Source organism: Esox lucius, chromosome 20, assembly GCF_011004845.1.
Source record: "Esox lucius isolate fEsoLuc1 chromosome 20, fEsoLuc1.pri, whole genome shotgun sequence".
NCBI classification, from domain to species: domain Eukaryota; kingdom Metazoa; phylum Chordata; class Actinopteri; order Esociformes; family Esocidae; genus Esox; species Esox lucius.
In genome coordinates this window covers 24,710,882-24,724,111 of record NC_047588.1, presented here as the reverse complement: position 1 = coordinate 24,724,111, position 13,230 = coordinate 24,710,882, and the positions used below count along the sequence as shown (strand labels likewise).

Here is a 13,230-nt window from a genome sequence, read left to right as displayed (position 1 = left end):
TGCACCATGTCACAAAGCTTGAATCATTTCAGACTGGTTTCTTGAACATGACAATGAGTTCACTGTACTGAAATGGCCCCCACAGTCACCAGATCTCAACCCAATAGAGCATCTTTGGGATGTGGTGGAACGGGAGCTTTGTGCCCTGGATGTGCATCCCACAAATCTCCATCAACTGCAAGATGCTATCCTATCAATATGGGCCAACATTTCTAAAGAATGCTTTCAGCACCTTGTTGAATCAATGCCACGTAGAATTAAGGCAGTTCTGAAGGCGAAAGGGGGTCAAACATAGTATTAGTATGGTGTTCCTAATAATCCTTTAGGTGAGTGTATATACTGTATAAAAGCAATACATATATATAAGTCCCTTGTCTGCAAGTCATGCTTCCAAATCCATGTCCTCAGGAACCCTTTGCATTGACCCGGTTTCTTTGACAAACTCGAAGGGTTTCTTCGGAATCACAGGGTTCATTGAGTCACCACTAATTGAGTGTGTATCCTGCACTGTAAAGTAGAGGGCGGTGAACTTCTACAGACCTCTCTACTCTAATGTAGACTTAGACTTTCAATAACATTTTGTAATTGCTATTTTCAACTAACTCATTATTAGGAGGGTCATTTTCAAAGGGCGCAGGCAGTGTATTACAAGGTTGACGACGGAACAGTCACACCTTTTGGTCACTGGAATTTCAGCCATGGTAAAAACCATAGAAACCTGGAGTCTCACAAGCACACTGTAGACACCAGAGCACAATGGGCATGAGTCACGGCAGGTGAACAGACCTGGATCTCTTGCAAACTCGGTAAGCAGATAAGCTACAAGTGCATTACTATAGGAGCAGCAAGGCTTATCGGAGAGAAAAGGAGAGACAGGAAAACATGAAATCCAAAACTATAACCAACACTGATGATGGGAGGATAGCAATCCACCTCCAGGGTGGATGAATGAATAGATGGAGGAGTGGGAATTAGCTGAGGAATGGAGTAGGATGACAGAAAAGGACAGGCAGTCCCGTCACTGAAACACACAGAAGGTGAGGGTGGTGGAGAAATTTCCTGAGAGTAGATTATAGGTACTTCTTTATAGAGATTTGCATTTCTGGAAGATTTGTGCACAGCTACTTAACAAACAATGCACACATTCAAATACCATTGCCATGTTTTGAAGTGATAATCATTCTAGTAAAAAAAAACATCAGTTCTAACTGCTCAGCTTAAGACGATAAATGGTAAATCAAATGATGGCCTATAGTATTTCCAAATTATTTTGATTTAAATGCAATTATTCAATGGGAAGATACCATGGAAAATAACAAAACCTCAAATGTCTTGAGCCCTGACAGGCTTTCATTACAGCATGTTTAGAATGTTATTTATGAGTACCAATCCCTAAAGTGCTGTGTACCCTAAATCAATGTCAAAAATGTTACACTAGGATACAGATGCCATTTCTTTATTTGATCATACAGTTGTTTCAGAAAACTTTGTTGCAGAGAAGTTGTATTCAGGGTTTAATTCCCCCCCTGTATAAACATACTTGATTTGCCCTAATAAAAAAAATCTACCAACTTCTACATATGAGTATCAACCAATATTTTTACTGTTGTCCACATTTCCCGGCAAAAAATTAAGATATAACATCTGTATGGACTCAGCCCTCCTGACCCATTTTCTATGGGTCAAAAAAAGGTCATTCCTAATGAGGCAAATCAAAAGCAGGAAAACACAGCTGCAATTAAAATGATGAAATTACACAGTCAATTATCATCATCTAAACAAATAGGCAAAACATTATAAAATGAACAATATTCTATAGTTTATGTTTTATGATCTCTTCACCTTTGTTAAAAAACAGAACAAGAATGTACATGAATTAGAATGAATGTCGTAGACAGAACGTTTATATGCATGGTCGAAATCTATTCATTGTAAACCTGAGTGTTCATTGTATTTGAAGTATCACAAGTATTATAGTTTGTTTATATATAATCCTACACTTCCTCTCCCCGTCTTTGATGTTTTAAGAAAGCGGACACATATCTGCACAATCACTCCAATCCCTGATATCAAAATAAGCCTGTCTTTATCATCTAAACAAACATGTCATTTCCTTGTCATGTTAATAAATAGATGACACGGATCTCAGTATATAAGCTCAGCCTTCTGCTTCTGCTCGATAAATATAACTTCAAACGGTTTCAGCTGGTCGGACTGCAAGTCGGCACAATGAGCATAATACCCCCCTCCACCCCCGGGACTCTTCCCTGAGAGAGAAACTGGTCGGGGGCGGGGGGGAAGAGAGCTTCCATGTCTGTGTGCATGTGTCTTTGTTTCATTGTCTCCCTCTTTCTCCCCTCATCCCCCCCCTGCCTCTTCATCCCTCCCTGCCTTCACGGCTTTCCACCTCCACATCTGTGCACTCACGGCTGTGTAGAGGAACCTTTTGTACCTCATTTTTAAAGAGGAAATGCACCCCTCAAGCCCCCTCCTGCAACTCCTCGCCCCTTTCCCCCTTCTATTCGCCCCTCGCGTGTAATGCCTGATTGACCACAGCACCCCATCGAGAGGTCAAAGGGCAGACAAAACAGTCTAGTGTCATGGCAACCTGATCAGCACAAACTAAAATGGTTGGGGGAATGGGGGGGGGGGGGGTCGAATGAGCTGTCAGTCAAACCTTTTTCAATCCTGCCACATGTTTAAGAAGGCAGAGGTGAAGCACATACACGTGTTCTATGAACGCACACATGGATGCACACAAAGACTGAGAATGCACCTGCATCTCCCGGCTGTCCAGCTGTGCAGATCAGCGCCTACTTTAGTTTCTTCTTATTTAGCACAACTGTGTTCCACATTGATTATAAAAATGGGCAATCGATAAACATATATGACATTCTTGTATTAATACTTTGTGCTTTACATAGAAAAGCAATGAGTGCTCACCACACTGCAGAAGTTAACCCTTCTAACAAGTCTATTTCTGTCTGCCGGACTTCCCTTCATGCCTTCCCAGTGAACAAACAGGTCGCTGTGCGGTAGGAATGACCATGCTGCTTTAGAGGACCAGCAATTTAGCAATTAACATGATTTTCCACACAAATTGCAGTACCCAGTGTGTTCTGTGTGTGTCAGACTCTTCTGTGCGAGGGGGCCCTTTGTGCACGACTGGCCGATGCAGTGGAGGGGGTGGAGCAGGGAGTGGAGGGGGGCGTTTAGCAGATAAATGGGAGGCAAATGCATTCAGATCAATAGCATGCTGAGAGTGGGTGAGAGTGGGGATGAGAGAAGTGAGCGCGATGGAGGGAGGGATGGAGGGGGATAGAGGGCCTGATTAATCATTCCTGTATTGTTATTGACTTTCTGTTAAAGGGGTGACTCAGACCCAGAATATGTGCCTCAATGTGTGTGTGAGAGTCTGTATGCGAGCACAGAGTTGCAGAGTACAAAACCATCAATTATAGCCTTGAAAAGCAAGGTTACCGCAAATATAAGCATTGAGCTGCACGTAGCTAGGGATTCTGCGTTATCTCAACATCCCTGCCCTTTGGTGATTTATCCTGCTATATCATACAGAAGTCGGACAGGCCTACTCAACGCAAAGACATCAGGTGAACAGGAAGTCCCTTTGGAAGGGATTATGAACAGCACCCGACGAGCCACCAGGCACAGCAAAGACAGGAGAGGAGAAGGGAGGGGTTGTGGGGGGGGCGGGGGGGTGCATTTCCCTACCTCTGACATCTGACCCGGGGGCAGTAACCTGGAACACTGTCTGGGCGTTGTCTGGGTCTGGGAGGACACAGACAGACAACATTGCAGTTGGGCACGGGTCAGCCCTCAGGGAGGGGGCCCTGCACACACAGCCCTCTCTAAACTACGCCCCCATTCAATACATTTAATTACCTCAGATAGACACATCCAGGGATAGGTCTACAAATTACACGTCCACGTACACAAGTCATCCAGTCTCCCTATCCATGCCCTTACAGAAAAAGATATTTGTATCTCTTAGATCAATGTTTTTTTTGGACCACGTTGGCACTTTGTCGAATCTTAAATAAATACCAATGGCTCTTCAGAAAAAGTGAGAAAATACTGACATTTCTTTACTCACCATCAAACACACAGTGCATTTAACTACTGATTGTTTCTTCCAGCTAAGTAGCCATGAAAAACCCCACACGGGCACAGTTTTAAATAGCACATTACAACTAAGTGAACTGACCTAATTGCTTTACATTCATGCTGTCATAACACAAGTCTCTGATATTACCCAACAGCAATGTTTCCCCCCAGTTATTGCCCCCGCCCCCTCTCCTCTGCAGCTGCAGAGACTGAATAAAAAGTGCCATTCAACATGACCTTGAACTGTAACAATGTGCCTGCCGTTTGTACTGGGGTCAATTCATGACCTCTCATTCTCTTTGATGAACCTCTGAAGCATGAAGTGACCAGGTTTTCCTTTCATCTCCCAGAGTTAATTCACTATTATAACCACCCCGTCACCACAACCAACACTATTATAACCACCCCGTCACCACAACCAACACTATTATAACCACCCCGTTACCACAACCTACACCATTATAACCACCCCGTCACCACAACCAACACTATTATAACCACCCCGTCACCACAACCAACACCATTATAACCACCCCGTCACCACAACCAACACCATTATAACCACCCCGTCACCACAACCAACACCATTATAACCACCCCGTCACCACAACCAACACTATTATAACCACCCGTCACCACAACCAACACTATTATAACCACCCCGTCACCAAAACCTACACCATTATAACCACCCCGTCACCACAACCAACACTATTATAACCACCCCGTCACCACAACCAACACCATTATAGACAGCCTGTCACCACAACCAACTTTATTATAGACACCCTGTCACCACAAACAACACTATTATCACCACCCTGTCACCACAACCAACACTATTATCACCACCCCATCACCACAAACAACACTATTATCACGACCCCATCACCACAACCAACACTATTATCACCACCCCGTCACCACAACCAACACCATTATAACCACCCCGTCACCACAACCAACACAACCAACAATATTATAGAGACCCTGATAACACCAGCAAAACTATTAAAGACACCCTGACACCACCACCAACATGTTTATAGACACTGTGCCACCAACATGTTTATAGACACTGTGCCACCACCAGTATTATAGACACCCTGCCACCACCACCAACAGGTTTATAGACACTGTGCCACCACTAGTATTATAGACACCCTGCCACCACCAACAACACCATTAGATACCCTGCCACCACAACGATCACTATTATAGATACCCTGCCATCACAGCAAACACTATTATAGACATCCTGCCACCACTAACAACACTGTTATTGCCTCCTTATAATGTCAACCAACACCAACAAACCTATTACAACACTGTCACCAGTGTTGGGCACAAAACAATGCTAATATTTTCATGAACTTTTGAACATTTCAGTTAACGGTGAAAATCATTATTGAACTAATCAACTTCATTTGCATTTAACTTCCATTATCTCAAGTACACTAAACCAAAAGCATAAATATACTTTTAAAACCCTCTTGAATCTAAGCAAATGTTTTGCTTCAGTCCAGAGTGGGGAATGAGACCAAATCATATGCTTGCTGTGCTGAATATCTAGATACTATTTTAAAAGTAAAACATTTATTTCTCTGCAGTAAGATTGCATGCTAGTTTTGACTCAAGGCTTCAGTATGATTGACTCAAGGCTTCAGTATGAAGGTCAAGAGTGGAAAAAAACACTCTTGACCTCCTCGAGGAATTCTCATAATACTTGTGAGCAGCTAGTCGTGTGTTGTAAACATCATCTGTGATGGCCAACAAAGAATGTCTCTCTAGTATCTGTAAAATGGATTGGCTATTCATTGTTATGCTGGGATGAGACCTTCGAAAAATTCTATGACTTCAACGTCACTTTACATTGCCTTGCCGGAAAAGGACAAATGTAATGTATTTTGACTTAGTCTGGAAGTCAGGAATCCAATGGAAAAACTCTTATAGCACTTACCGCTCAGAGCAAATACATTTTTTTAATAATATGAATTATGTAATAATTCCATTCCATTTTCATGAATTTAACTGATTATTGGTTAACAAAGTTACCTTTTTGATTAACTGTGCCCAGCTACAACTGTCACTACAACCTTCACCACCAACTCTATTATAGATACCCTGTCACTAAAACCAACACCACCAACTCTATTATAGATACCCTGTCACTACAACCAACACCACCAACTCTATTATAGATACCCTGTCTCTAAAACCAACACCACCAACTCTATTATAGATACCCTGTCACTACAACCAACACCCCAACTCTATTATAGATACCCTGTAACTACAACCAACACCACCAACTCTATTATAGATACCCTGTCACTAAAACCAACACCACCAACTCTATTATAGATACCCTGTCACTAAAACCAACACCACCAACTCTATTATAGATACCCTGTCACTAAAACCAACACCACCAACTCTATTATAGATACCCTGTCACTACAACCAACACCACCAACTCTATTATAGATACCCTGTCACTACAACCAACACCACCAACTCTATTATAGATACCCTGTCACTAAAACCAACACCACCAACTCTATTATAGATACCCTGTCACTAAAACCAACACCATCAACTCTATTATAGATACCCTGTCACTAAAACCAACACCACCAACTCTATTATAGATACCCTGTCACTACAACCAACACCACCAACTCTATTATAGATACCCTGTCACTAAAACCAACACCACCAACTCTATTATAGATACCCTGTCACTAAAACCAACACCACCAACTCTATTATAGATACCCTGTCACTAAAATCAACACCACCAACTCTATTATAGATACCCTGTCACTACAACCAACACCACCAACTCTATTATAGATACCCTGTCACTACAACCAACACCATCAACTCTATTATAGATACCCTGTCACTAAAACCAACACCACCCACTGAATAGTAGATACCCTGACACTCACTGTCTCCTTGTGCGTCTTCCAGCAATCTTCCTCTCCTACCTTCATAGGCCTCTTTGCCTCCCCTCCTCCCTCTGTCTGACACCATGGCCCTGGCACACTAAAGGGTGTTGCTGTGTAAATGCGAGCGACTAGCGCCACTGATGGTACTGCAGAGCTCAACGTAGCAGAGCGGAGCAGATGGGGGCAGACTGTGAAGTCTTGTGAGCCTCTTCAATATGGAAGCCAGACAGTCAGACAGCAGGCCAGGCTCACATGACACTGATGCGACACAGCAGAACTGCACCCAGCGTTAGCTGATAGACAGTACCAGCAGCTGCTTGACTACATTTTTGTGTATCATGTTTATGATTGTGTGTGTGTTTCTATGTGTTCTCTTAATAATCTGCCGTGCTTGCTTTGTAGTCAGCATCTCTGGGAGCTTCCCCAGTCCATCAGACAATTCTGTGAAGGACCCAAGATAGTTCTGGAATATTTGCTTCTGCAGGAAAATATTCTAGAATGTAACAATTATCCATATGATTCTCAATGTCAGTTGGAGCTAGGTAGGCGGAGTCTGACCTCAATTGTCCAGCAGCACATGAGGTAGACGTCTATACATGACATGATGAGAACAGGTAGACTCTGGCTACATAGACTATAGCCATTCCTCAGGAACCCAGCTCCATAAATCATAGATGACTAGGAGCAGAAATCTAGAACGAGAGCTGTGCTGCGTTTATATAACACAGACAAGTATGCCCACCAGCATGCCCATGACACAAGAATGAACACACACACACGCACACATCCACAGTCCTCCAGTCCCTCTTCCTTTCCAGCCCCCCCCCCCCCCACCTCCAGATGTCAGGCAGAGCCGGGGGAGCAGGTTACCATCAGAACTAGGGATGAGGAGGTGAGGGAACGAAACTAAGAAATAAGGAAAGACAGGGAGGGGCAGGAAACACTGTCAGACTATGTAGGATCCAGAGAGAGAGAGAGAGAGAGAGGGAAAGGGTGAGGGGGAGTGAGAAGGAGAAAGGGGGAAAAAGAGGGAGGGCAAAGGGGGAGGAGATAAGAGGCAACATTGTGACCTACTAATTCAAAACTGGGGAATTCACTGCTTACTCGAAACACATTCCTCTGGCCTGTACAGTTTAACCCTAACACCGCCACCATTACCAAAACCTCAATCTACAGTACACACACAACAGACAGCACTTTCTAGCCCTACCACCGGCTGCGTGGAAGATTCACGTTAACCACATAAAGACAGTGAATGTAACAAAAATGTACAACCACAAAACACAGATATTCCTTATAACAAATTCAACTAAAATCATCAGGAGCAACTATTTAACTGAACTAAATTACATGTGCAGGCCATTCATAAATCCAAAAAATGACTTAACCATGTCCATTGAAATCTACGCAGGCCTGGAGTTGACAATGACAGAATTCTTTTAAAAATAAATCTTACTTTTGTTTTACAAACATGCGCTCATTTTAAAAACAAAGTGCTCTCATAAAGAAAAAACATGCTGCTGTTTTAAAAAATCCTGCTCTGGTTTTAGAACTAGTGGGGAGAGCCCACCGCTACGTCTACTCTCTCTACCAGCTTTAAAATGAGAGCACATTTTTTGTAAATGAAATTATGTTTTTTAAACAGGAGCCCTAAACGAGAGCATGTTTTATTAAAGTAGAGAACGTTTTTTGAAACAAGAGCAAAAAAATCTAAATTGTCACCTCCAGGGCTCCCCTTTAATGTAGAAAATCTGATCCTCCAATGTAATCAAATTCTACCCGGGCTTTGGTTTTGGTACAATACAGTATACCTGTCAAATTTAATGAATGAAAAACAGAATTGTTTGTGTTGTAGATTACCAAAAAAGATGACTCAATAACTTAATTTAGCCACAGTGACACACAAAAACACTGCAGCACTGAAGCATGGTTTGAAGCTAAACAGTGATAATTCTGTATATATGAAAAAGGCCTACATTAGTCTATTATAATCTAAACAGAACTCACACCCAATCTGGCTCCACAGCGTTTCAGAGATCTGTGTCCTTGTGAAGGGAAAGCAGATAGATCTCGATGAAATTGGAACACGGATTAGGGAGGTAATGTCTCTCACTCGGACCATGACATTGGGAATGTATCAGTGTTGGTCACATTTATCTACCCCAGGCTGTTAATCCCTCCAGAGTGGACCCCATAGCCTGTTGCACCTACTGTAGCAGGCTAGTAGCCCTCCCCCTCACTGTCAGCGCCAGACAAGCACTAGCAGTATAATTTATAGGGCTGGCTAAGCTATGCTTTATAAAGGGAAGCACATTAGTGGCCTCCTTCGTTACAGAAAGGACCATGAGATGGCTGGGAAAGCCTGGGGAACTGACGTCAAGAAATGGGCCTTGGTTCAAATATCTGACAGGCCAACGGCAGTGAATGTGATCTGTGGTATTCCATCACCACTGGCTTAATATCTAGCAGCCCGAACTGGCCACTTGATTATTATATACTGTCAAATCTAAGGTACTGTTTCACCATGGACCCTAAACTTATAAAACTTTAGTTTGTGTCTGTGTTGAGGTGATGAACACACGCTAGCGCCCTCAGTGAGGCTAAGGGAATGACGAGAGTGCAACATAAATGCTGTGTCTTTAGTCCACCTGGCAATACAATAGAGCAGCGAGCATCAAGCTTTATAGCCAGCCAGTCAGCCATGCCTTCTCTTCAGCTATTCTACCCACTGTAACCAAGCCAGCAGGCCTGTAATAGCACAGTGGCTAGGCCTGAGCTCCATACTTAAGTCCCCAGCTAAACCTCCTTTCAGACACAAAGCCCCTTAGACACGACAATCAGGACCACGTCCATGCCAGCCGTCACTCTCCAGCAACTCCCAATCTTGCAAACCCCCTCTCTGCCCCTTCACCAATTTTACACCCTCAAGTGGGCGATGTCTCGGGGTGTCTTTGTGCACCCACATGTAGGCCGAGAAGCCCATAGCATGTCTCCATGGAGATGGACAGAGCAGCTAAAAGCTTGGATGGAATGTAGATATATAGCACACAAATTACACAGCGCACATTCAGGCCCTGAAGACAAAGTGGGAACGGAGGGATACATAGTCCAACAAAGAAAGCAAGGGAGGATGGCAGAGACAGAGCAGGCGCACGGACAGAAAGATTGCCATGTTATCCAGCCATATTAGTGGATGAACGAGACACATTCAGCGGAGACCTGTTTATGTACAGATCTACTGGGGACAAATGTCGTAGGGTAGAGGAAGTAGGGTAGAAGGACAGGAAGAGCAGGATAGAGCGAGAATGGCGAAGCAGACACCCTAATAATAGAACTAGGTTTGCTTTACAATGTGACCATATGTGTTTGTTACAGCTCATCAAAATGACTCTAAACTGCAGAAAATATGCAATAAAGAATTTTATGGAGTTTGCGATGATCAAACACAAACGTACCAATACACACACACACACACAAAAAAAAAGGCTGGAAAGTGTTGAGTAGCCCCCTGCCCTCCCTTTCGGCTTCACAACCGGGCCCCAATTTCAGGTTTTACCACATCAAAAATAGTTTGGTTTGGACTATGTGAACTTTCAGTGGAAGAATGCAAAGAACTTATTGAAACTTACAGACACAAGCAGTCATTGCATTTCATTTTGACTAGGGGGAAATGTCGAGGAACAGAGGAAAAATCCTCCGATGGGAGTGGGAGGAAGGATAGGATTCTTAAGCACACAAGCAAAGAGGAAAGAAAAGCAAAACGAAATACTTTAGAACACATGAAAAGGAAAACATATGACAGATAGAGGAAAACAAAGTATTTCAGAAAGACAAAAATAATAAGGATGTATATAACTAAAGGACAAGAAAAATACCAGCAGATGTCAGATGGGTATGGCCATTTTCCTCTTTTCCAGCAATTTTTTTCTGATTCCTCCTCGATCACCCCTCTGTCCTTCATTTCTTCCTCTCTTTACTGCTTTTCCTCTCGTCTTGCAGCCTAGACCCAGTCTTGTCTTCAGTCCTGTTACCCGTTCACTTCCAGCTCTCTACTTTTCTGCTTCCTCATCTCCCCTTTCGCAAAGACAGATTTCCATCTGTTTCTTTCTCTGCTTGGCAGATTAGTTTTTGGAAAAAAACAAGAGGGTTATCAAAAGAAAAGGTTTAGTTAAAAAAGCAGACAAGTGGGAAAACAAAGCAGAAGAGCAGCAGCGCAAAAGCAGTCTGTCCAGAGATAAGCTACGCTGCTGCTGGATCTGTGAATGGGATAGCACTCACGGTAGCAGCACATAACCGGTTTCTATATACTGTAGCTAAAGCATAAAAACACTGCAAACCAGGAAAAAAAGTATTGGTGGTGTGGCAGAGAAAAAAGAAATAGGCAAAAAGGAGAAGGAGGGAACGAGAGGGAGGGAGGGAGAGACCGTCAGTTATCTAGTGTGTGAGTGTGCAAGCAGGGTAGGAATGGAGGACAGAGCAAGAGAGGGAGGGACAGAGCCAGAGACAGACAGAAAAGGGGTGGTTCTGAAAGGAATATCTTAGGGGGAGGGTAAGAGAAGTGTGTAAGGGGAGAGAGGGAAGGGGAGGGCTTGGACATTTTTTCTTTTCATTCCAGTTAAATTTTCTTTATTTTATATCCAAACTTTTTTTTTAAATGACCCAATTCACGTTCCCTGTCCTTGGCTGCTTTGTCAATACTTAAGCCTTTTGCCTTCACTTTTCTCCTTCCCTTACTCTCTCCCTTTGTCTGACTCAGGAACATTTCTCTGGCCATGCACTTGAACTCTGAAAGCTTTCCTCAGTTTACTTCCCTTCTGCTGGCCCCCATCACACTCTACCACCCAAACAGCAGACACAACCAGCAGGCAAGGGACTTGTGAGGCATAGACAGGAGAGAGAGGAGAAGATAGGTAGGGAGAAAGGAGAAATAGGTTGAGTAAGTGATAGAGTGATAAAAATGAGAAATGAACAGAGGGGAGAAAATAGGCTAAGAGTAATTCCTAACTTTCTTCTTAAGTTCTGACCTTATTAGGGAGTTTTTCCTAGACACTGTGCATCAACCCTGTTGTTTGCCTTTTGGGGTTTCAGCCTGGCTGGGTGTTTGCAAAAACTCTTTGTGACAACTGCTGATGTAAAAAGGGCTTTAGAAAACATTTGATTGATTGACTGATTTGATTTATTGCAAGGCCGTGATTACAATTTATATTGAGGGGGACACATCACCCCAATAATCAAATATGCTCAAAATGTCCCCCCCCCAATTAATTTATATATAAATTACAAAATAAAATAAAAATGCACTATGCGACAGGCAACCATATGCGCCGCCGTCCAAAAAAATGATTAGCAAATGTAAACATAATAATAACTAAACTTCACAAATTGCCGTTATTATTACTACCATTTCTAGTTTTACAGTTTACTGCAGTTCTGCGTGTAGTTTGTCCAGGTGCTGTGGCTGTACCCCTGCAGAAGCTGCTAGTCGACTGATGTAAGCAGGGTTGCCATGTCCGCGGGTGGCGGTGGTCACTTCTAAAATAATCAATGTGGTGCACAAACAAAGTTTGGCTAGTTTTAAGGCATTTTGGCCTGGTTTTGTGTTTTGAAAATGAAAAAGTGTCAGTAATTGCATGGAGCGTAAACAAAAGTTTTTGGTTAAAAGGTGCCTATTTGCGAGTGGAAATCAATCAACTGTCACTAACGTTATCCATCATGGCTAAGTTATCTGGAAAGCAAATTAGCCACACATTCACCTAGCGAACAATGGTGCGTATTCAATTAACGTCAACTTACGTGAAGGATTTTTTGATTTGTCAGAATGCCCGCGTGAAGTCTGTGTAAACTGTCAATTATTTTTGTTGCGCTGCATGTGTAATTTATGCAAACAGTATTCATTTTCATTGATTGCATATTTGTATAGTATACTGTATGATAAATAGCATTATTAGTGTTGTTTGATCAAAGTGCAAGCAGTTTTATTAGTCAACTTTCATTCACAGTGAGTGTCATCATGAGCACGAGGAAGGGTGGCAGTGACATTGATCAGTTTTTTGGCCAGCCTCAGAAAAGAAAAGTAAGCTGAGAGCAGTGAGAAAATGAGTACCAGTCAGATGATGGAAATATTCAGTAGCACAAGAGGTGAGTCAATATTTAT

General features: G+C 42.8%; 1 protein-coding gene across 4 annotated transcripts in view; it reads right to left on the bottom strand.

The window, feature by feature from the left end:
• Window positions 1–11,516, bottom strand: part of LOC105019097 (sperm acrosome membrane-associated protein 6) — a 52,830-nt gene extending 41,314 nt beyond the window's left edge. For all 4 annotated transcript variants that reach the window (XM_020041445.2, XM_034288985.1, XM_020041446.2 and 1 more), the window contains exon 1: window positions 10,952–11,516. The gene's annotated coding sequence lies outside the window, so the exon portion shown is untranslated. The remainder of the gene's footprint in view (window positions 1–10,951) is intronic.
• Window positions 11,517–13,230: the final 1,714 nt, after the last annotated feature.